Below are 24,820 nucleotides of genomic sequence, written 5' to 3'. Positions count from 1 at the left end.
TCTAAGTCCCTGTCAGTAAAGATTTTTATAGACCCTGCCTATCTAAGGAGATCGGTAATGATAGTCTACACATTTCTGTCAGTTTAGGCTGTCTTTAAAAAATTGCAAAGATTGCCAGTAATCCATTTATGTTGGAGAGCCACTTGGAAGCCATGTGGCATTTTTACTTGTTTTTGGTTGTGACTACCTTCCAGTAAAATAAAGTCACTGTTATCCACGTGCTGTGTGTTACTGGGAAAATGGAGCACCAATTTTTCCTCAAGTTTTGCCAAGGGGACATCTGAGTCTGGCTGTCTGAATGAGACTGTAATTATAGGAGTTCAGTTTTAGAACTATAGCATATCACAGCCAATGCCATTTTCACCGTGTTTTCGTACTGTTGAATGTTGGACTTTGTTTGGCACAGGTCAACTATTACACTAAGTAAGAAAGAAGATTCTGTGATAACTGTTTGTCATTCCCCATTTTTGGCACTTACTGATTTTTTTGCTCACAGCAGGCCGCTGTCACAAACTGTTCCTGCTTGACAGTCACCTGCACTTATTGCATAGGGTTTGCTAATGCCATACACTAAGACTGACAGGTGATAGGTAGGAAAAATGCTTGAGTTTGAATAAGGATATTAAATTAGAATATTTAAATAAAGGGTTCTTGTCTGTGTGTTCCCGTACGTGATTTACTGGAAATAAAAGGGAATTTGAAATATTTTCTTTGCTGTCATTTCCAAAAAATACTAACTGTCCTGTGATTTGTTTGGTGCTATCAAGTTGTTTTAAAGCTACAATACCTATTGCAAATCTTTTGTCCCATTAAATTTTCCCCTGTTGCATATGTATTATATTGAAAGTTACAGTCATGTCCTGCCTTTTATATTTGCTGCAAACACTCCAGATGGGTATTCCTGAATGCTTATTTAGGTGAAGGGTGCTAAGAATTGACTACCATTCCCTGGTCTCATTCTCCCTCCTGTCTCCATCATAGTTTTTTTCCCTTTGTAAATGTAAATAAGTTAAATGTAAATGTAAAGGTTAGGGTCTTAGCTGATACACCAGCAATAGACTACTGTTGACAATCTTTTTCTAATGCCCATTTTCCTAGCCACCAAAGGGTTCCATGGTCACCAAAGGGTTTTCATCAGCACCCAGCCATACACCCCAGTTTAGGCCCTAATCTAAAGGGTTAATAATGTATCTGCTCAAACCCCACCTAATCCCACGCATTTTTCTGCCCAGTTTTTGGTCATCCTGCTTATACCCCTGGCTTTTCTGATCCATTTTTGCACAATAGATAGAAATACCAATTTATAGTTTGGAATTTTTTACGTCCATCACGGTCCATGACAGTCTTATGCCTTCCTTAACAGTGGTAACCCATCTCACATTTTTGTCTATAAATCAATGGGAAAAGGAAATTACACTGGCTCAGAATTATCATACTATTGCTTTTGCTCACAGGGCTTCCACTACAAATCAATATCAGGAAACAAAATATAAATTATTGCCTTGCTGGTATAGAACCCCAGATGCACTACATACGTTTAATCTAATCACCCCAAGTATGTGATGGAGATGCCAAAATGTGAGTGGGACAGTGTTACATACCTTCTAGTCATGCCCTAAACTTGGAACATTTTAGACACAGGTATGCCAGATTATCTAAACCATTTCTTTCTCATTTATGTGCCCTTGCCCCACATCTTTTTCCCCTTAATGTCCTATAAACATTACAAAAAATCCTTCATCTTCCATCTGATAAACATAGCAAAAGTGTGTATCCAACTTCTGTGGAAAAGAACAATTTCCCCTAAATGGTCAATGAGAAACAATAAGACTATGCTCATAGAAGACCTAACCACATATTTAAGAGGCTCTTCTGAACAATTCCAGATTATCTAGATTCACTGAATTACCAACACATTTTCTTCAGAATCCAGATCACATATGTCAGTTGACCTTCCCTATGTTCCACTAGACTTGCATTAAATCAATTGCAGACCACCCTTCCTTTTTTTTTTCTTCCTCAAGTTTGTTGACTGGCTATTATATTTCTATCACATCATTTTTAAAATATATTTACCCCCTTATTCCCACTCTTTTTTCAAATCCTTGCCTAGTCCCCCTTAGTCTATAAAATGTTATGGTGAATTTAATCAGAACAAATCCCTTCATAGATTTCTCACTGAAGTTTCACCTACCCCCTATGTAAAGTGGATTGTCATGCCTACGTTAACTAAATCTGTTGTATACACATTACCCATGTGTTACATGTTCTAAAGCCTTTTGTAAGGGGACTCCCAGTGACTCATGTTTTTCTGTTTTGGTTTGGAATGTTTTAATATTGTTCACTGCTTATGTCTAAATTAAAGAGTTTACAAAAAAATCAAACATTTAAAATATGAGTTTAAATATCAATTATTATATTTGTGATAAATATTTGATGTTGTCACTTACCACATTTATTTCTTTGTTGGTCTTTGGTGCTGTGAAGCTAATGCATGCACACCATTAAACCATAACAAATGAAATTTCTGAATGTATATTTTGAGGAATATTGCCACTTGTCACATTTGTTTGCAAAGCTTAGATCCCCTTCTGAGAAAAAGCAATATAAAATGTTTTCTTTTGATTGTAATGTCCAACATGGCTGGATTAATATGATTCCATCTGTGGTTGAAATAATCTCTTGTCACATATTTGAATTGTTAGACCTGCACCCAGTAAAATTAAATAAATAAAAAAAGGTTTCTTACCTACACACAGGGAGCTCCAGGGTTTATGACTGATGTGATGAACATTTTGTTTTTTCAGAATCTTAATAAGTCCTGAAGGCTTTGTAGATTTCTGGTACCTGGAAGCCAAACCTCAATAATTAGTGTGAACTGTTCATAGACCATATTATGTTAGCTGACTGATTCCTAAGACTCTCTTTCCTTCTCTATCTCTTTCTGCCACTCGCTCTGTGCATCTGTTATGGGGGCCTACTACTGGGTGAAAAGGCTGGCAAAACACTAAAAAGGTACAAAGCTGCATGTTTGTTTTGGGTAACCCATAATGAGCCACATTGTTAGTCAGGACCTGAGCAGAGTCAAACAAGAGAAATAGACCAAAATAGCTAAGCTGTAAAAACCCTTAAGCAAAACTAATTTTATACCCCTTTATAGTTTATAATGCACAAGGACTCAATAGGGAACATTTGTGCCAGAAGTGGTGAAGCATGGTTTACAAAGTTTTCCCCTCTGCATTTTAACGGGTGTTTGTCCTTCAAACAAATGTATTTATCCTTATACATTTGTCTTCATATTTATTTAACTTATAAACATATGTAAAGAAGTCTGATGTATATGAGCTAGATTATAAAGAACAAGGGGGTGTGATATACAGTACAAATATATTCCCTGCTTCTACATACTTCTGATTCTGAATTGACACAGTTTACCCTGTGCACGTAACTTTTCCCCCTTTCCGAACAGTTATAAAGTAAGCGGATAGTAGTTGTGGGCTCAATGAGCTGCAAATTGTAGCCATCGGATGGTAAAACATGTTTTCAGAATGACACACAGTTGTTTGTTTGTGGTTGAAGACAGTTTATGTGTTTTCTGTATTTTTTTTTCTGTAAGGTTCAGTCCTTTTTCCCCGTACTAATGGAAAGTGTGGAGGAGGTAGTGAAAGCATATCTCAATGATATTTTATGTATCTCACCACAGTCATGATAAAGCTCGATTTCCTGCTTTAGGCACCTTTGTGACACTTTTGTGCCTTTCAATTACTAAGCTGTTATTATGAAAACAAGGTAACACTGAAACAAATCTGTCACATGTAAGGAAAGCTTACTGAAACAAAAAATAAATCGCTTTTGCTTTTTATAGTCATGCTATTGGTCCTGAGTAATCAGTAGAGGAAAATCAGCAAATTTAACATTTTCAGTAAACTTGTAAACATCCCACAGCAAGCCAACTAAGTCCTGGTATACAATGGCTGATTTTAACTTTTGTTCACTAAACTTTAAACATGGGCCTGATTTATTAAAGCTTTTCAATACTGGAGAAGATGGACTATCATGGGAGAACCTGGATGATCCAGCAACCCAGAATGGATTTCTTAAAACCATTAGATCGTTGGGAAATGTTTTTAATCTTGGACTCGATCCATCAGGTTTGTGTGAAAACCCAGGTTTTTCCATGACAGTCTATATTTCCCAGTGTTAGGGAACTATAATAATAAATCAGGCACAACAATTGGATAAATCAACAGCTGTCAATCAAGTCTGTGTGTTTAAGACTAATTTATGGGTCTTTGATCCGCAGACTTATTATAAGGTTTCATTCCAATGTACTACGGGATTAGGTTCTCCTACCTTATTATTGGTTATTGGTAATAAACTGTATTGATAAAGCACCAACACATTTTGCAGTGCTGTACATTAGGTAGGGGTTAACAGAGTTCTGTGGTTACGCCACTCATCTCCACGCCACAACTGGAAGTACAGATGTGTACTCTGTTTTGGGACTTCCAATCAAGAGATTACTAATCACAAAATTGATCAGAGTGTGAAACTGGCTGCAGATCCTTTAGTTTGTACTAGCCCTTAAAGTGAGGGTTCCTGCTCGACTTTCCTTGCCAGGCTTTTCTGTCTGAATCATCACTGCAATCCCTTGACATTGTATGCATATGTTAACAAACAGAGGGAAATGTGAACATTTCAATCATATCTAGAAGTCTGACAATTCACAGAAAAGTTATAGGTGGTTCTAGGCTCACAACACTGAAGCAGGCATGTTTGGTATAATACATGTTTTTAAACTGGGCAAGCTCAGTCTGAAGTTACATTTTACAGTATCATACAAATAGTCTTGCAGAAATATGCTGATAAACTTGCTTGTCCAACTAAATATGTTCTTGGTGAGAAGCTCACTTTAATTGGTCTGGCAATCAGGGAAATATTTGTTGCTCTTTTGCATGCAATTGTAGATTTTAGCTGCTAGCAATGGTAGCCTGTAAGAGTCTTGAAAAGGAAACATAGAAGGATTGCCTACAGAACTAATCAAACTGTACCGGTCATTTTCCTGCAGCAAATTTAAAAATGAAAGAAAGAATCTCATTAACTGCCATGGAAAACATCCCTACCCTTGCTTTTTTCACTACTTTTATAACATACTCCTGTAAGAGCTAGATAACCATTAGGTACTAACTATAAATGAGTCAGCTGATTGCTTCTGGAATATCAAGAAGTAGACAGAGATCTCTAATTGCAGCTAAATGTTTGACACTCAATCACTCCAAACAATGTACACATTCATGAACAAAAGTAATACCATTAAGGCCTTTTTTCTTCTACGTTAGTAATAATTTAGCAAAATAAGTATCAGAAAACTATTATCTCTAAAACGTGCTGCTCTGCTTAGTGCAAATTAGAATTATATGAGGAAATAGTATATAACAAATAGTTTTACTTATCAGCTATGGTAATATATAATTATAGGCCTATTGACAAAGATTAAGTAGGTGCAAGTACTGTTCCTATGGTTACTGACAGATAGTAAAAAAGGGAAGTTCACATGGAAATGGATTTCATAAAATTACTGCATTACTCAATCAAGTGGTGATAGCACTGGACAAGACAGTTTTCATTTTGGACATGTTAAATTCATTGAACAAGTGCAATCTAAGGAAGCAATGTAATTTTGGTCAATGTTTTGGACAAAAAAAAATGTCTTTATTATTTAAATATTAAGAACTTAATAGGTAAAGCCCAAATCCTGTTATTTTTTTTCTTGAGTGGGGAAGTTTTTAAACTTTTTTTAGGATTTAAACACTCCTTGTGTGCCCATTTATGAGGGTTTCTAATAGGCTTTGAACATTCTCCCCTACTGAGTCTCAGCTAGCAATAAATCCTGACAAAGATTCCAATCCAGTGATGGTCAACTAAAAGGCCCTCACTGTGGCCCCAACATCATCAAAAATTCACATATATTATTAGGTATTTGTAATGCTGCAGAAGACGTCTGTAGATATTTTACAAGATATGCTTAGAGACCAGTAACAATTTACAAAAGATTTCTGCCATTGCAGTCCATATTCAAATCATTGCTCCCATTCCTTTAACTGACTACTAGGACCTGAGAGTGACACAGCAAGTGGGACCACAGGTTGAGTGTAGGGGATCTAAACTTTTTTAACTTGAAAGTGAGGTGAGTTAAAATGTATTTTTTGGAAAAATGCTATTCACAACATATCTACTTATCTACTTTGTAGTAAAATTTTGAAAAGTTAAACATAAATGAATAATTGATGATAAAGGTGTTAATTTTTAGCATTAATGGCCTAACACAGCTCAAGGTAATTGCGTAGCTAATGAAGTGAGAAACATTGGAGTATAGTACTAAATCATGTTGTCAGGTATGGATAAAGCAGAGACTAAGCTATTTTGTATTGTCAATAAACAAATAGCTTGATTGACTACAATTATGCATACTAATTTATATTTTTACTAACCAATTTTCAGTTCTTATGAAAACCACCAGAAGCTTCTCGATAATTGGTGTTTTAGTTAAAACTGCGAGACTCATCTGCTTCCCTCAAACACGTGCAGTATTCAGAAGATTATGAAACCAAGGCCAGAACAAGGCACTTTCACCCAAACAACACATGCTGCTAGTGGCAGATTTTGTTTTGAACTCTAATGTGTGACTTGTTCATTTTTACCATTATAGCAACTTGGAAAATGCAAAAGTCATGAACTACATGGGCTGTCAGGCATGTTGTTGGATGGTGGCTTTATTTTTTACAGATGGCAACTGTATTAGTGAGTTAGCATTATCTGAAATGCAACCTGCTGTAGTTCCTCCAAGGTCAGTCCAGAGGAACTGAAACCATTGACATATGTTCATCTGTGCTTAAATCACCCTGTAGGAAGTAGAATGATTCATGGCAGTGGATCTGTACATTTAAAAAATAAATATATTTATATATAAAAATAATATAAACATATATATATATATATATATATATATTAACTGGATTCAAAGCAATGAGTTTGTTAGCAATTGTTGCGAGTTTGCAAGAATTGCATAATTAACATTAGGAAAACAAAATTTTTTAAAAAGTTCAATTTACCAGTAATTACAGAAGACCTGTGCCTATAGGTGGGAGAGGACATAAAGATGGCATTTACCTGTAGTAATACCTAGTAATACCAGCCATGCATTTTTTTCCAGTCAGTTGATCTGGGTAGGGCAAACTGTGAAATTGCCCAGGACACCACCTTGTTCATGGTCCAATTTGACAGAAAGGAAGAAAACCAGAAGAAAAAAATCACTGCAATTGTTTATGTGTAATATGTTGTTTATTAAATGTTTTAGCAAGCTAAATGTTTTCAAGGTCTACGTATTACACACATTCATAATCAGTCATCATGTGAATATTCTAAAGCAGAATAGGTCCAATAAAACCAGAATTGGCTATGTATAAAAGAGGTGATCTAACAGAGCCATGTTACTTAGCATGCCAGCCTCTCTTGCATAGGCAAGAATGTACTTAACCAGGGTAGCTTGGACCTTCTACCCATCCTTTATCACACCATCAGAACCCTTCGCCTTCCCCAGATCCCCTACCTGCTTACAAACCACAATGGATTTAAATTGGCTGTCAAGCAGCCATTTATTTAACCACCATTAAATAAATTAACCATTCAAGTAATTATCCAACAAATATCCAATAAGAATAAATAAATACATTTTACACTTTTGATATGCAAGCATACATTAACATAACATAACACTCCATTATTGTTATAATTATTATTATTATTATTATTATTAATAATAAACCGGGATTATAATGTACCAACATATTACATTGAATATAACCTAAATAATCAACAACCTAATTCCCCCCTTTAATAATACATAACCATAACTACAATATCCATAATATTATCAAACTCCCAGTTATACACGCAAACAACCAGGCTGCAGGTCTCAGAAAGCAAAATCCGCACCCAACAGGAATTTACTCTTCCAACATCTCCACCTTGGCCCCCAGCTGCCCAGCACCTCCTCAGGAGCCATAATCATCTGTTCACCATAAAGGGGAGACCCCTTCTGAAATCCACCACTTTACCATGCACTGGATTCTTGCCTTCCAGGACCCCAACCGCCACAGTGCTCAGGTGTGACACCTTACACCTGAGCGCTACCTCCACACTCGCCGAGCTTGTTGAATTCCAGCCTGCCAGTTAGTCTTCTTCCATTCCTGGCCGCAAAAATGGCCCACCGCAATGATCACCATAATCCGAGCTGTGTTGAACCATTCCATTTCCATTAGGCAGGGGCATGTCAAAAAATGGTCCTGGCCACCGTAACCGACCAGACTGCAACACCAGTTCACTCCAGCTGCCACCTCAAAAACCAGCTTAACAGCACAAATTATGTCCCACTTGGAACATTACCCAAATCATAGCCTATCCCGCCATGGAACCCTAAAATGCCAAGGGGCCGCTCACCCACCACAAACTTGCCAACACATGATGTAGCACTACCCAAAATGGTCCTGGCCACCGTAACCGACGTAACAGCACGAATTATGTCCCTCTTGGAACATTACCCAAATCATAGCCCACCATGGCATGGAGTCCTACCATGCCAAGGGGCCACTCACCCGCCACAAACTTGGCAACACATGTTGTAGCACTACGCTACCCCCATTCCCGGCCACCGAAATGGCCCACCACCGTATTCACCTCACTTCTGGCAATGTTGAACCATGTTGAACAGCTGTCCAGCTGAACCGCTGTCCGCCTCTCACCGACTAATGCCCAACTCACCATCCGACTCAAACCAAACCAACCAAAACTGAATGCCCCAACTTGAAATTTAAACCACTCATTCCCTCCAAATCCATAGGCAAATCCTGAAACCCATGCACCGTAAACCACCAGCCGCTCCTGCTAACTGCCTCCCTGTACTACACAAACTACAGAATCACCTGCCAATCAAATTCAAAAACCCCTGAACCACATCCTCGACAGGCCTACAACCCAAACCCAGTCCCGGAACTTCACCCTTTTCACAACACACCCCAGAATACGCCTGCCCAACATGCCCCAGAAAGAAAAAACTTGTCGCTTACAAAACCTAATCCACTGAAAACAAGACCCCCCCCCCAGAAAGTGCAAAGCAACAATAAAGATAGTATGTTACTGGCATCCAAACCCAAATAGACTTAACAGCCGGAGAGCCAGGACAGAAGCCCGGCAAACACAATACTGACACCAGGGAGCAACCAAGTAAAACATCCCACAGCACTGACACCTGGGAGAGTAGAGCACCCCAGTACTAACTACCTGACACAAACAAACCCTCCTCGCCCATCTGACACGACCCCTATTAGCCCCCCCCCCACACATGAAACCCCATCCCCTCCACGGACCCCAAAATCACCTACCTGGCAGGCTGGTCCACTGGGGCCTGCCAGCTGGTCCCTGGGGCCCAGCACTGTTTCTGGCGCCTGGTCCGCCTAGATCATCTCCTGTAGAAGCGAGTTCCCCTTCCAAACGGGGAGCTCCGTGTACCAGGAACCCATCTGCGTCTCTTCTGGGAATCCCTGCGATGCAGCCAGTTTATTCCCGACGTCACTTCCGGTCCTGGCTATCCTGCGCCTCCCAGGTCCGGACTGTGCCCGGGGGGGGGGGGGGGGGGGGAACTAGAAGCCATGCCCACTACCACCACCAAGCTCCAGCCCCGAGGCCTCCATCACTGCACCCTCGGACGGGCCTGCCGTGGATACCAACCACTGGGCATTGCATCACGTGAGTCAGAGTCAGGTCAGGCCTACAAAACAAGGCCCTCTCTTCAAGTAGATTGGGGGCTGCACCCCCTGTTGGCCACAGCCCCTTCTCGTACCGAAGCCTACCAGCGTGGCCCCACACAACGAAGGGCCCCTTCTTCAAGAATGCGCTGGAGTTGCAGCCAGTTACAACCCCGAATCATCTGATCCTGACTACTTTACCGATAAAGAATCAGAACCAGAGACCTTTACACAAGCAGAGCTGAATGACATCATCGTTCGTGATCCAAATGTCTCCAAAGACAAAGCAGAACTTCCTGCTTCAAGGTTTATACAGAAGCACTTGCTTGCTGTGTAACTGTAATTCACTACAGAAAACAAAATCATGACAACGTTCATCACTAGTGATGTCTCACTGTGCTACTGTCATAATATAAATGCACTCTTTAACAGTCTGAATGGCGTATCTTCAAGCGTGATTGGCTACCAAGAGATACCTATAGGCCCGGAACAAGCGGTGTCAAGTTTCTGCCTCTGGTTGATCGACAAAATATTTCTGCCACCTCTCCATATCAAGTTAAACTTGATGAAGAACCTTGTAAAGGCCATGGGTAAATCAAACTCCATGAGTTTTCAGTACTTTGTTGAGAAGTTTCCAAACATAAGCACCGCAAAAATGAAGGAAGGGATATTTATAGGGCCACAGATCAAGTCTGTTTTGCAGGATGATGTTTTCAAACAATCTCTCTCAGCAGCTGAGCTACAAGTTTGGAATGCATTCAAGTGGCTGTGTGAAAATTTCCTGGGCAACCATAAGTCTCCTGCATACAAGGAAAGAATTCAGAATCTGCTTTATTCATACCAGAAACTGGGTTGTTGCATGTCATTAAAAAATACATTTCTTGCACTCACATCTAGAATTCTTCCTGAAAAATCTTGGTATGGTGAGTGATGAACAAGGAGAACGTTTTCACCAGGACATTAAGTTAATGAAGCACCGCTACCAAAGATTGTGGAATGAAAGTATGATGGCTGACTACTGCTGGATGCTGTGCCACGACAATTCAGACACAGACTACACAAGAAAATCATACTCTAAGCATTTCTGAAGAAAAAATAGTGCCTGAATGACACTGTTCAGTAGATTTATACCACAGTGTGCCTAGTTTAGGGTTGTAAGGGAAAAACTTAAAACAGATCTGAAATCTGCTCGAAAAAGTGATTTAAAAAAGTTTGCTGTGGTTTCTGATGATTATCAAAACTAATTTTTTTATTGACCTGTGTTTTTCTTGGAGTAGGGTTCTAAAAGGTATTTTGTTGTGTAGATGAAACATCCAGAAAAACATTTTGTGACAAGATTTACCTGATCTTACCTTGATTACCATTTATTAATTGTACAGTAATCAGACTAAAATATTGACATTAGTGGCCAACAATCAGTGCAAATCTCCAAAGGCTTTTATTAGAGATAAAACTGGGACTGCCAGTACCAAATAGCAACTATCCTAGTATTCAGGCAACATTACAGTTTTTGAGCAAATAGCCTAAATAGCTACACACGTTTGTGCTACTTACTCCAGATTTGAGAATTTTGGAAGCATTTATTACAGATATAGATCTTTCTTCTTGGTATGTATTGGGGTTGCAAAAATTCAAAGACTTATATTTTTCCAGAAATGTAGGTCCTTCCAAGCTTTTCAGAAGATTTATAACCTGCCTGATAGAGAATTCTTTACATACATGCGGATAAGGCATTGTCTTTCCAAAATAGATCTGGACGCTAGGGTCCCCATAGATAGATCTTTGTATCTATATCTTCATAAATCAGGTATGGGGATAAAGGGAATTACCAAATTATACCCTTTGTACAGCTCTAATATAGAATTTCAAAAAACATTACTGATGCATAAGTGGGAAAAAGACTTTAGTATACAGCTAGAAGTTCAAGAGTTGATAGACTCATTACAGGTAACATATTCTAATTCCAAATGTGCGGACCATTGGACTTATTCCAGAGAGTGGTCATTCAATGGTATTTAGCTCCAGTGAGATTGATTCATTTTACGATCGGGGGCACCAATGTATGCTGGAGGGGTGTGGTGATGTGGGCACTTTGCTAAATATTCTATGGCAATGCAAATCAGTAAGGTCATTTTGGAACCAGATTTTTATGATATTATCTGAAGTATAGTAGTGCAACTCCGAATATGGCTATTTTACATTTTAACATGAATACTGTTCCTGTGAGTAAGAGAGCAGAAGTTATCCATTTACTGCTAAGTGCCAAAATGGCAATAGTTAGAAAATGGAGGAGTAGTGAGGTACATCATTTATCAGAGGTTGTGCATGATGTTAATGTACAATGTATATCTGAAAAAATCTTTGCAATCACCCAGAACAGGTTTAGGTATTTTTTAGAAAATGGGAAGTGTGGTCTCTTAATTCTAAATTTAACGTTGATAAATATCCATAGACATGCCATGCGGGGATACTGGTTCTGGTTCTGGTTATTTTAGTTTTGGTTCCATAGACTGACATTAGGGGGTTACCCCATATCCTGTATTTACCTTCTATTTTTCTTAGTTCTATCTTAGTTCTATTTTTCTTAGTTTCTTTTCTGATTCCTTTTTTCTTCCTTTTCTTCTCTTTAGTGCCTGAAAGGCATGTTTTGTATTTAAAATTTCTTTAAATGTAAAATGGATGTTAGTAATTATGAGAGAGGGTGGGGTAGGAAGGACTCTGTATGTACAGTTAGGTGAGAGAAGGAGACCCACACCACCCCCTACTTTGTTGCTAGGTCTAGGGGTATGTGTAAAATGTAGGCCTCTATAGGAGAGAGCAGCAGAAGCAGAGGCAGAGGAGGAAAGCCATGTTACAGTGAGAGCTAGGAAGTTCAGAGACCTAGAAAGAACAAGGTTGTGTATGGAAGTTAATGTATTGCCAACAGATCTGTCATTCCATAGACTGCCAAAGAGAGGGGGTAAGAACTTATGGGTGGGGTGAATGGGGATGAGGTTAGGAGAAGGGAGTGTCCTGCTGAGAGTATATGGAAAGTGGAGGCTGTGTGGGGGACCAGGGTTGGGAGAGATGTCACCAGAGAGTATCAGTAGAGTAGAAAGGTGCAGGAGCACAGACAGAGAAATAAGGAGAGTGAAGGAGCAGAGAGACGATGAGTTATCAGACTGGGGAGGACAGGGAGTAGTGCCAACAAAGAGAGAGCAGAGTGGATAATACATTTTATAGATAATCGGGAACCATTTGAGTACAAAAGCAATGTGGCAAACTGAAGTCCATGAGAGCAGGTACTGTGATATTTATGGTAGTGAAGCTTCTAAGCTTAGTGAAATAGCAGTTCAGAATTGCAGCAACAGAGGATGTGTTGTCCAGGTGGCTCAGTCCAAAGGCTAGAGATGGGATTTGCAGAGTCTAATTGTATATCCAATACTGTTCCAATTCCCTGGATTAATTCCCAATGCAGTTATAATTTTGGCATTTAAGATTTGGGCACGTGACCTTGCCTGTAACAATGAATTTGGGATATCAGTTGAACCTGGCGAGAGGAGGGGTTGGCAATAATTATCAATTTGCAGTCAGCTGGAACCAAGAGATAGTGAAAAGATAAATCTATGGGGAGATTAAAGTTGGTGCAATAAATTCATCTACAATGGGAGATGTACCATACACAATCAGACGAGGGTTGCAGGGGAAAACAATTGGATGCACAGGACTGGGATTTGGCAGGCAGAATGGGAGATGTACCATACACAATCAGATGAGGGTTGCAGGGGAAAACAGTTAAGTACTTACGTGTTGGGGAAGAGTTGTCAAGATGAACTATTAGAAGAACGTAGGTTGGTGGTGACAGTGTATGTTCTTGACCATATACTGCAGAACACCTTCAGAGGTTATATGGATCCATGGCTTGATGGGTCATAGCTGTATTAGCAGAAAAAAAGAGGCTTACACAATATTTCGCAGCTGGTTTTTATGTTTTGGCCGACTGATGTATATGGGTACACCAGCCCTTGTAGTATGTTTTGACAGGAGCGTCGACAAGTATATAAGGTCCTTCCTAACACAAAATTGGGCAAATCACATAAGATAATTAGACCTTTTAGTCTTTGGTTTATTGTTTTTTTTTTTTTTGTTTTTTTTTTTTTTTTGAGAGGGAGGCTGTAGGGAGGACAGGGTAAGATAATTAGACCTTTTAGTCTTTGGTTTATTTTTTTTTTTTTTTTTGTTGTTTTTTTTTTTTTGAGAGGGAGGCTGTAGGGAGGACAGGGTAATGGGTTCGAAGGGAAAGTAAACTATGGAACAATTTGATTAGGTTGGCTTTGAGACAGGCTAATCAGTTCAACCCAACAATTACCTAATATATTAAGCTTTAATGAGAGGAATACAGAGGCAGCAGTGACAGCAATAACAGTACAATAGCAACACCACCACCTAAGGATACGTATCGACTCTGCTAATACTTAGTGTATCACATATACATGGTGTGGCCTGCCACCAATAGCATGCTGCAGTGATAGAGACACATTCTTGGTCAAAAAATGTTCTAGATTTCAGCAGTTAAACAATCCTGTAATTCTTATTCACAACTCCTTCACATAAACCATTGCATTTTTTATTTTTTATTGATCTCTCTGTGGGTACTGGGTGAAAGCTGATATTATGGCCATTTGACTACAACTGAAAATTCTGCACCACTGCAAAAAAAAAATACTTTAAAATCCACATATTGTTATACTATTCTGGGGGTTACTTTAAAAATACTGTTGTCAAATACTGTCTGTTGCAATATTGTGTAGAGTATCTGGTTGTTTTGCCTGAGAACTAATTCTATGCCTGATGACTTGTTCATGATTAAACTACAAAGGATTAAACCCTAGGTAGAATTCCAAAGTAATGTTGCTGAAAAACACCCAACATCACTTGCAGCAACTGAACAATGAGAACATTGGCATTTTGTAAACAGGGTAATTCAGTGCCAAGTTTGTCTTTCTATTCATTTTGAAAGCTGGTATCTAAGTTACGCAACTCACAGACACACCTTACAGATGGCCTTTTAAAAGAGGGAGAGGACCACATTCCACCAACTTATTGGAAGCCTAGGTTAGTTTGCACAGTGTCGCAATGGCATGTCTGTGCCAACCTGCTTTAGAATTTATTATTGTACAGGGAAAAGATCTGCATAGAAATGCATGTCAGAAAGGTCAGGACAGTAGAAAAGCACAGATTATAAAGCAATACACCTTTCAGGTTTTGTAAAAATTACATGAAAAGATTCCACCTTCAGATTAAAGTATTGTTTAACCTGCTGCTATTCCCATAGCTGCCTTGGATTTAAGAAATGTATAGTGCACATGTTGGCATTAAACAAATAAAATGTGAAAATAATTCAAGGTTAGGGATCATGAAATAATGAGATCAAAATGGTATCTGAAAACAGAAATTGTTCTCACAATAAAGGAACATAAATTGTAGGTCAAGTATTATTAAAATGCCAGCAGTTCCTGTCCCTCATGTGCATGGTGTCATACCACAATGACAGAGATGATTTACAGCATGAGGAACTGAACTACTTTGAAGTGACTTGGAAAAACATCGAATAGGGAAAGCCCATTTCAGTGTGAGTTAAAGGAATTCCTGCCCTTTCTTGCACCTGTCCATCAATGAATCAATTATAATTGTCATCTTGTCAAACATAGCAAGTCTAATGGCTCAAATTGATTCTAAAAGGTTTCTTCTACCAAGAAAATACTTCACTTTAACATCAGAGAGTCAGGTTATTTTTAACAGAAACCATTGCTTTATATTTTGTCAGCAATCAGTGGTCTATAACAGAGGTTTACAGGTAATGATAGCTTGGTCCATGAAAATTTAACTTAAAATGAAACAAAATATAATAACAGTGGGTGTCTGATCATTAAAAAAGTTAATTGTCTGGAGAGCTACAAATGCATTTGAAAAAAAGGAAGTTAATTTAACCCGCAGTACTTTGTTTTAGGAAATCTGCATTTCAGTAATCATTTGTGGTTGCTTATAGAATAATTATTGAATTTGGAAATATTCACTGTCACACTTTGCAAACACAATCACAATTTTACTAGAAAACATAATTTTAAAATAATTGTTTGCTATTGTATAACACAATTTGGTAACGGTAAGAAAAGGTAGATAGTAAAATAGTAGATCTATAGTGTAGGCCAATTGTTTCATCAAAGTGTGTTAAATAATCTAAACTTGGCATGTGTTTAAAAATTCTCATTTGGATCAAGACATAAATAAATCGATTTTGCAAGATGTTCTCTCAACGCTTCAGAATTATTTACCATATAAAAAAGTTGCCTACTGAACTTATAAAGTTAGAGGCATACAATGCTGTGGGGTATTAATTTTAAGGACTTATTGGTGCAATATCACCTTATCAACTTTATTCTAAAATCATCTTCAGATTTGTATCCCAAGTAAACCCTTCCAACTTTACTTTGTAATGTTTGGTAAAGCCTTCTATATATAGATTTTTTATTTTAAATACAGTATAGGATTCTTGAACCTATTCACATTTCAAATGTCCAGTTCTTCACTTTGTCAAGCTCTTTCTCACCGTTTAACACTTACAGATTAGTTCATGATATTATGAAAAAAACTTTTTTCCTCTATGCATAATTAGGCACACGTTTCCCTGCCCTTTTTACTACATGGCTTTTTAGCACACTTTCTAAATTGAACAAGCATTAAAACAGAACAACTATGAGGTAGGCAGGCTTTCCTAGCTGGTGCTTATATTTGAGCAGTGCTGTGCCCAGACGTGGCAGAGACTTGCAGGATGATTTTCTTGCCTGAACAGTGCTAAGGTGACGCCCTTCTTAATTTTTGCAGCAAAGGGCAAGTATTAAAAAGATTATTAAAGGACAATATACGCATTACTAAAGGGGAAAGGTAACAGCTATCTGTTAAGATGCAGAGGATTGAGTTGAGTAATGAAAATCCAACATTAAAATACATTTTATTGTCTATACCAATGTTCCTCTACATTTCTGATAAAAGTGTATATAGTTACTATGGGCTTCCTTATAGTTAAAGTGGCTCTATATTTAAATTCGTCTCTCAGCTTGGAAACAAGACTCTCATGTAGTGGCTAAGGATGACAAATTAGATAACTAAAACATAAGTCATCACTGTTTAGACCAATTTATAAGGTATTCATTGATTCCCCGTGCCTAATAGAATAATAACCTAAATACCACAGGCATCCCCTATTTCTAATATAAAGATGTGGCAAGCCTGGCTTAATTCCGCACATTTAGTGGCCATGTCCAAGGAGGCTATAGTATGATCACTTCCTTATATTAAATTGGTCTGCAAAAGTAATCCTGAAAAGGTTTGTTGAGAATTGTCAACCCTGAGATATATAAAAAATCCTAATATTGAAATCACAGATCTTTCTTACAGTGATATTTGTTTCACATACCTGGAAGAAAATGAAGAATATTACATGAAAGCAAGCTCAACTGGCCAATGATCAGTGATAAACTCACAAGCATGCCTTATATTAGGCAGCCTTTATCCAAAATATGTGTTCACCATCAACTCAAAACTATAAAATACAAAGAGATAGACAAGGACACCCTGCCTTTTTCTCTCACTTCCAACTGGAGTCTTTTATTCTATCTTTGTTCCCGCTCAAAATACTTTTTGTTGATAATATACTTTTTTCTTTATTTTAAACATTTTCCAACCTTATGTTAATCTTAATGTAAGGCTGGAAACAAGCAAGCAAAAGATTTATCCTATAATTTATTTTCATTGATCTAAGCAGCTGTTTGTCATAGAATGCTGAGTACGCTGTGTGACATGCAATTAGCCACTAGAGTCTGAAACCAATTTATTAAATATGATCATGGCAATGTCACAACTATAATGTAGAAATGTGTCATTTTTATTTGCCTGAATATTTCCATGCAGGTTTGTTAGATGTGTTAATTCACTCAATTTAAGGATATAGGCAATTATAATTCATGGCATTCGTCAATTGTGTGATCCTTCACAGGTCTAACAAATCCATATGCATATATTCAAACAATTGAAAATAATTAAATGATTTAGCAATTCTCTGTTATTTTCTTTGCTTCTCACCAAGTTTTTTTCATTTCCCAAAAATAAGAAATCTTCCTATTTATCATTTTGATCATAGAGGTGTGTTAAATGGTTAAATGGCAAATCAGACACAAAATATCCATCCTTGGAATGGGAATATTCCCGAAATAAGGCAAATGGTGGTGGGTGGGATGCTGACTAAACCGGTGAGCAAGCAGACACAACATCTGAACAGCAAACTGGTCAAATTTTGGTCTTTTTTCAGAGTATTCAATCAGTGGGCCTGATTTATTAAAGCTCTCCAAGGCTGGAGAGGATACACTTTCATTAGTGAACCTGTGGGATCTAGCAAACTTGGAATGGACATCTTAAAGTCATTTGCTATTTGTTAGCAAATGTTTTCAATCCTTGTCCAGGTCCTTACCAGGTTTTTTTGGATTACTCAGGTTAACTGATAAAAGTGTATCCTCTCCAGCTTTGGAGAGCTTTAATAAATCAGGCCAATTAAATATACAGAGAGAGCTCTCCACCGATGGCCCTGAGAAGAATGATTCTCTGTAAACGGATTAAGTTGAAGCACTTCAGCATCTTGAGCGTAATTTGACCCGAGAAAATACATATCTAATAATTTGGCGGTGCAGCCCGTCTGGCTCAATTAGGAAACCCAGTGTTTAATAGTATGGTAGTTGATGTTTTTCAATGGTTTTAAATAAATCAGATGTATCAATGGAATTTTGAAGCCAGTCTCTAAACTCCTGAAGAAGCAGATTCTGAAAAACGTATCAAACTCATCAAGGAATATACTCAACAAGATCCTTTTAGTAATACATTTTGCTGCCATTTCAACCAGAAGGTAGCAATACCATGAACTAGTAACCACTTTCTTTACACTATTTCACAGCCTGTTAAGGGTTAACACCGAATCAAACCCCACTGTCAAGCTTTCAGCATATTCATGGTGTTACCAGGATACTATCTAGGACCGGGTCATTTTAGGTCACTGCTACCCCCAGGCCCATCACCTCAGAGATTTTGAGGTGAGTGCTAATGCAGAAGTAGTACTCAGTGTGCCCAGTCAGGCCCTTTTTCCCATTCCATCAATTTTCCTTGGGTAGCATTCACAGGCAGATCTTAGACTTATTGTCAATAAGTGTGTCATCTCCAGCTTGGATACATTTTGACTCGGTTTACGACTCAATACTGGATGTCCAATACAAGCATATTGTTGGGGCTTCCTACAAGTGTTTGTGAGCTGAGTGTTCAGCGAAGCTGAGGGGATGATGACAGAAAGACACATGTGCCTGTCACTAGACAGTGTCAAACAACCCCCCCCCCCTTTACCTGGTTACAGTGAGGCATACCTAAGGTAAAGTCCTTTTATGATTTTTTTTTTATGTCCTTTGTGATACAGTAACTAGTGTTGGTGTTCGAATTCGGGTTGTCCTTATATTCAACCTGAAAATGGCTGTTCGAGTTCGGGTAGACCCGACCCGAAAAAAACGAGATTCAACGGTAAAAATTTGGATAGAAAAACTGTTAAAAAAGTCTTCAAAAAATAAAAATTAATGTTAAATTAATTTATTGAGTGTTTGCGTTTATTTACCTAATTTTTTTTTTTTTATATGTTATCCTACAATGGCATGATATCTCTTACTCTGTAACACACTTTCCAGCATAGAAATATTATGATACATTTGTTACATTTTTCTTTTATCCACTGCGAGAAAAATGTAACAAATGTATCATATTAATGTGCGTGCGTACACGCGTACAATTTTTGTCGTTAGGATCTTTCACGATCCTTTCCAACGACAAAGGACTGCACAATGCATGAACGGTGCTGTACATACAGCAGCGTTCTGCTCTATGGAGAGGGGAGGGGGAGAGCGACGGAGCGGCACCCTGCTGCGCGCTCTCCCCCTTCCCTTTCATTAGGATCGGTCGTCGTTCATCGTCCTTGGATCCGCCAGGACGGTCGTTCGGACGATGGACGACGCCGACTGTACACACGCCAGATTTTCGCCCGATATCTGGTCGATGCCGATTATCGGGCGATAAAAATCTGACGTGTGTACGCAGCTTAAGAGATACCTGCCGGCCAGGCATCTTCTCAATGATTGCAGCTGTGTCTGCAATCATTGAGAAGAGTGTGTGATCCCCAGGGCACTATAGGTTAATTAACCTGTAGTGCCCTGGGGATCGTAGTGGAACTGCAGAGTTCATCAACTTTGTGGTCACAGCTGTGACTGCAGGCGATCCCCGGGCACTAGAGGTTGAATGGGGACAAGTTTCCCCATTCATTACATCCAGTGTCCTGTGTTCTTGAACAGAGAAACTCTATCCAAGAACTCATACTACTAGCAACAGCAATCAGGATCGCTGTTGCAGTCCTGTAGGATGTGTTCCTAGATAGAGTTTCTCTATCCAAGAACACAGGGCTCCCTGTGTTCTTGGATAGAGAAACTCTATTGAAGAACAGATTCAACTAGTAAAGGGCTGCAAGAGCAATCTGATTGCTCTTGCAGCCCTTAATATTACCTAAAAATAACCCGAATTCTCCCACTATTGACTTCAATGGTGTTCGAATTTGGCATTTGTACACCCGAACAATATCTCACTATTCGTTAGAATAGCTGTCGAAACGAATAGTGAGATATTCGACCAACACTAACAGTAACACTATAAGCAGGATTCTGGCATACCATAGAGCTGTGATTTGTAGAATTTATGTTTTTTCCATGTTGCCCTTCAACTGCAAAAAATTGCCCCTTATCACTGCTGGTACACATTTTCCAGGGTATATACAAAGCATTTAATTTTCATTCACCTTCAACAATTAGGAATAAATTGTTTGGTCCACTACATAAAATCGAAATGAAAATTAATTTTAATTTTAGGTTGTAATGCAACAAAACAGGACAAACCTTGAGGTTATGGGGAGGTTGTGCATACTTTCACAAGGCACTGTAAATCCTTCATATGTTTAGCAATATCAGCCCTATTGTACACCTTGCCCATCAAACATTCAGTTATATTACTGAAAAATAAATTATATAGAACATGACCCAGTACAGAACCCTATGGTACACCACTAGTATACAAGCACCCCATTAAATGACACCTCATTGTGATTTCAGCCTTACCGTGTATACTAATGCCTAATGTTGTATGTCTTTTTTAGTTTAAGATAGAGTAGGAAGGGGTTAGATAAGTTTGAACAACCGAACAACTTGCATATATACATGAGATATTGAAACTACAAAATATGTTTTTGTTTTGCAGTGCAATATAAGACCATTACTTGAAACTCAATGCCTTTGATATCTTTGATAGTTCAGCGGAGCTGTAGGAGGACATGCCTGTCTGTGTCTGACATTTACACCTACGACAACATACATCCTCCACAACATTGAACCAAGCTACCCCTTGAAAAAGAAGAGTACAGTGTGAATAGAAGACTAGCACACAAGTCTGCAGTCTAGCCAGGCCTGTTAGTTTAAGCAATTAAGGTAGAAGCAGAACATTAACAGAATTCTCTGCAGGTGTATTTTACTTTTTTCTAGTTTTGAAAAACTTTACACATCTGCACTATTACTTGCCCATATCCTCCTTTGCACGGGGGATATTTTAGCCCTGATCTGTTTTGCATATCAGTTAAACTATTTTAGATCTCTAACATTTTATACTGTGGTAAACCTGTCACAGAGCTACCACACACTCTGAAATACCACACTTCCTTTCGCTCCCTCCCTCTCTGCATTCGGTCATTCTGTGTTCTACATTATATATTTCATTCTGCCTGCATTAATGAAATAAAGAAAATGCACCTAGCACTGTGTGACATGTGAGCTTTCTATATCACCGGTGGAAGATAGTGCCCTATTTGTACAGCTTGAGACTGAAACTAATGACCACATTTACAGAAGGAAGCAATATTTAAGTGAAACACAGACTTGGACAAGCTAGAGACAGAGCAAATAAAGTTATAATACTGTGTATTCTGCCATTTTTAAAAGTCGATAGTTAAAATGTAAAAAATTATAACATTTTGGGAATTTAGTATCTCCCTCTCATTCTATGCCCACATGTTTGGATTTTGATTTTTATTCTGATACAAAGTCTTCAGTATTATTTTAAGAACACATTTCCAGAGTTCTGACATACCTATATCAAGATGCTACAAGTGAGTTTTGTCATAAAATGAAATGGATACACAATATAGCCACTGAAGTGCAGGGGAGAATGACAGGTGAGCTTGATTTTAATATTCACTTAATTGCTTTCACTTAGTTGCTTAATAGGATCACTGTTATGGTCATGTGCGTTAGCATTGGATTATCATTATGATTTGTAGAACCCCTGATTATTAGTTATATGAAATAAAAGGCCTGTAGAAGAGTTGCTATTTAGCATTTAGATTTGCAGAGTGCAGCATGGCAGATGCCTTCAGAGATAGGGGTTAAACTACTAAGGAGATATTCTTTGGCTTTTATTGGCCACGGATAGTGATGCTGCTACTCCAGTGACACTTCATACCATACAAATAATATCACAACCTATGATCATCTCATTGGCGATACCATACGGTTTACCACAACTATTTAACTCTAAATCTAGGGACTCTATTCTGTTGTCAAGCTTGGTTACATAGCAGCAGAGGGACAAGTGTAGTAATTAGGATAACAAATTCTTGTTTTTAAAGATTCTACTAATTGTCAATCTTTGAACTAGCCATGGTACACCTGCCCTATCAACCAGGCCTCATTTCTGGGGGCAGTTTTGGCACGTTTGTGTTCCTGGGAGGGTACTTTAATACTGGAGGGAGATTTTATTCCCAGTCCAGACCCTCAGTTAGACTGATCTCTCAAGTGATAATCCTTCATCTTCTTCCATAAAACATCTCATAAAGTGTCAGTTTCTAGATGGTAATGTCTGGACTTTTTTTCTAGAGGATACACTTTCTTTTACCCAATAAACATATATCAGAATTGACCATTTTAGGAAAAATCATGCCAACCCCCTCAGAGTCATAGAATGTTTAATTAGTATGAAAACATTATCTGACCATGCTCTAGTAGTTTTACATATTACCTTGAAATATACCTTGCAAAGATCCCGCCACTGGCAACCTAATGAGACATTCCTGCAAAATGTTTCTGTAACCACTGACCTCTCAATTGAAATATTCCACTTCTTTCACTCTATTGTTACTTCAAATGTTGACTCTATCATTACTTGGGAGACTCTTAAAGTTCATATTATTGTTTATCTAGCATTATTCCAGACTTTAGGACTATTCGAAAAAGGTTACTCAGGAATGGAAGGGACTATTTGATAAGTCTGAATAGATATTGAGGATATTGCACATTTATTCTGCTCCCCTGGAATACATTTACTTGCATGTCCAACAGTTTGTTGTGTTGTTTCTTTTTTTTAAGAAATAATCATTCCAGTGGAGGGGGGGGGGTTACTTTGGGGTTGGGTTAGAAGAGTTTCCAAAATATTAGCTTACTAAAATAAGGTATTTTTGTACTGAGATTGGTTGAAAACCTTAGATTTATGATACTTTCCTTTGACTAGACAGATGGACTAAGTGCCAACCAGAGTTTCCTAAAAGGGAAGGACAGTAAGGGAAAATCAATGTTTCCACAACTAGAGTACCTCTTGTTTCTTTGTTAAGGGCTTACCTTATCCTCATGAGCCTGTGGTGTTCTCTGTAGAGGCCCCCCGACATCTGTGTCCCCTGGCGATGCCCACCTGGTCTCTGTGTCCCCTGACGATGCTCGCCCGATACCTGTGTCTCCTGGTGATGCCCGCCCCACATCTGTGTTCCCCTGGCCATGCCTGCCTGACATCTGTGTCCCCTGGTGATGCCCGCCCAGCATCTGCTTACCGTGGCTTTGCATCCTTGGCATGTGAGCATGTGGTGGCAGTGTGATGGGGGGCAGGACCTGGCGGGAAATTTAAAATAACCACTTTGACATTTAAACATGTACCACCTTGACATTTACAAATACTGGAATAATCAGACCGCCAGGGAGGTTAAGGGGTTCTCACTGGCTGCTTCACAATTCAAGAGAAACTGCATACAGTATAATAGTGCTACAGATTTTGTTTACTCTCCAGAAATTGTCTGTCCTAAAAGGAATTCCAGCTTACTGTGCTTGTTCTACTGTTGGTGGGCTTGATACAGGTGCCTTTATTACATATAGTTCATAAAACGTTGCAAAGTTAGGAGCCTCCAACATTTTTTGCCTAGAAAATACATATATGCAACCGGATATTAACATATTCAGAGCTGCAGTCACTATATAATGAATGTCAAACTTTTATTGTTTCCTGAAAAAAGTATTTAGCTTGTTCTCTTCAGAGGAAATCTGTTTCTTTAATAAATTTTCCTCATTTTCGTAACATTTGCAAGTGACCTGCATCGATCTACATCTGACATTTGAGAAGTTATTAACCTAATCGCTTTCTAGTGTCAAGCTTTTCACTACTGGAAAACTTACTGATAAGTATGCCATCAGGACTTTTTCTACAATGAAGATAGCAATTGCAATGTGATAGAGCAAAGCAATGATGTCTTCTATCAACTCTCCCGACAGTATCAGTTCCCATACCAGCCAGCTTAACAAGTGCTTATCTATTAGAACAGGATGTAATTTTTGCTTTTGTAAGAAACCACACTTTTTTCTTACTTTTGTGGTTTGTGACACACTGCAGAGTTTGTATAAAGTATCCGGAACACCATGAGATGAAGACAAATGTACACGTTGCACAGTGTACCATATTGTGTTTATGGGCTCTAGTGCTCCGTCATGTATTCTGAAAAATGCAATTCTCTCTGCTCTCTCTGACTGTAACTGAGAAAAATTATGCTAACCATTTTTTGCACTGAAAGTTTAACAATTTTCTATTTCCTTTTCGATTTAAAA

Source organism: Pyxicephalus adspersus, chromosome 4 (assembly GCF_032062135.1).
Source record: "Pyxicephalus adspersus chromosome 4, UCB_Pads_2.0, whole genome shotgun sequence".
Lineage (NCBI taxonomy): Eukaryota > Metazoa > Chordata > Amphibia > Anura > Pyxicephalidae > Pyxicephalus > Pyxicephalus adspersus.
Note: the sequence above shows the minus strand (reverse complement) of the source record.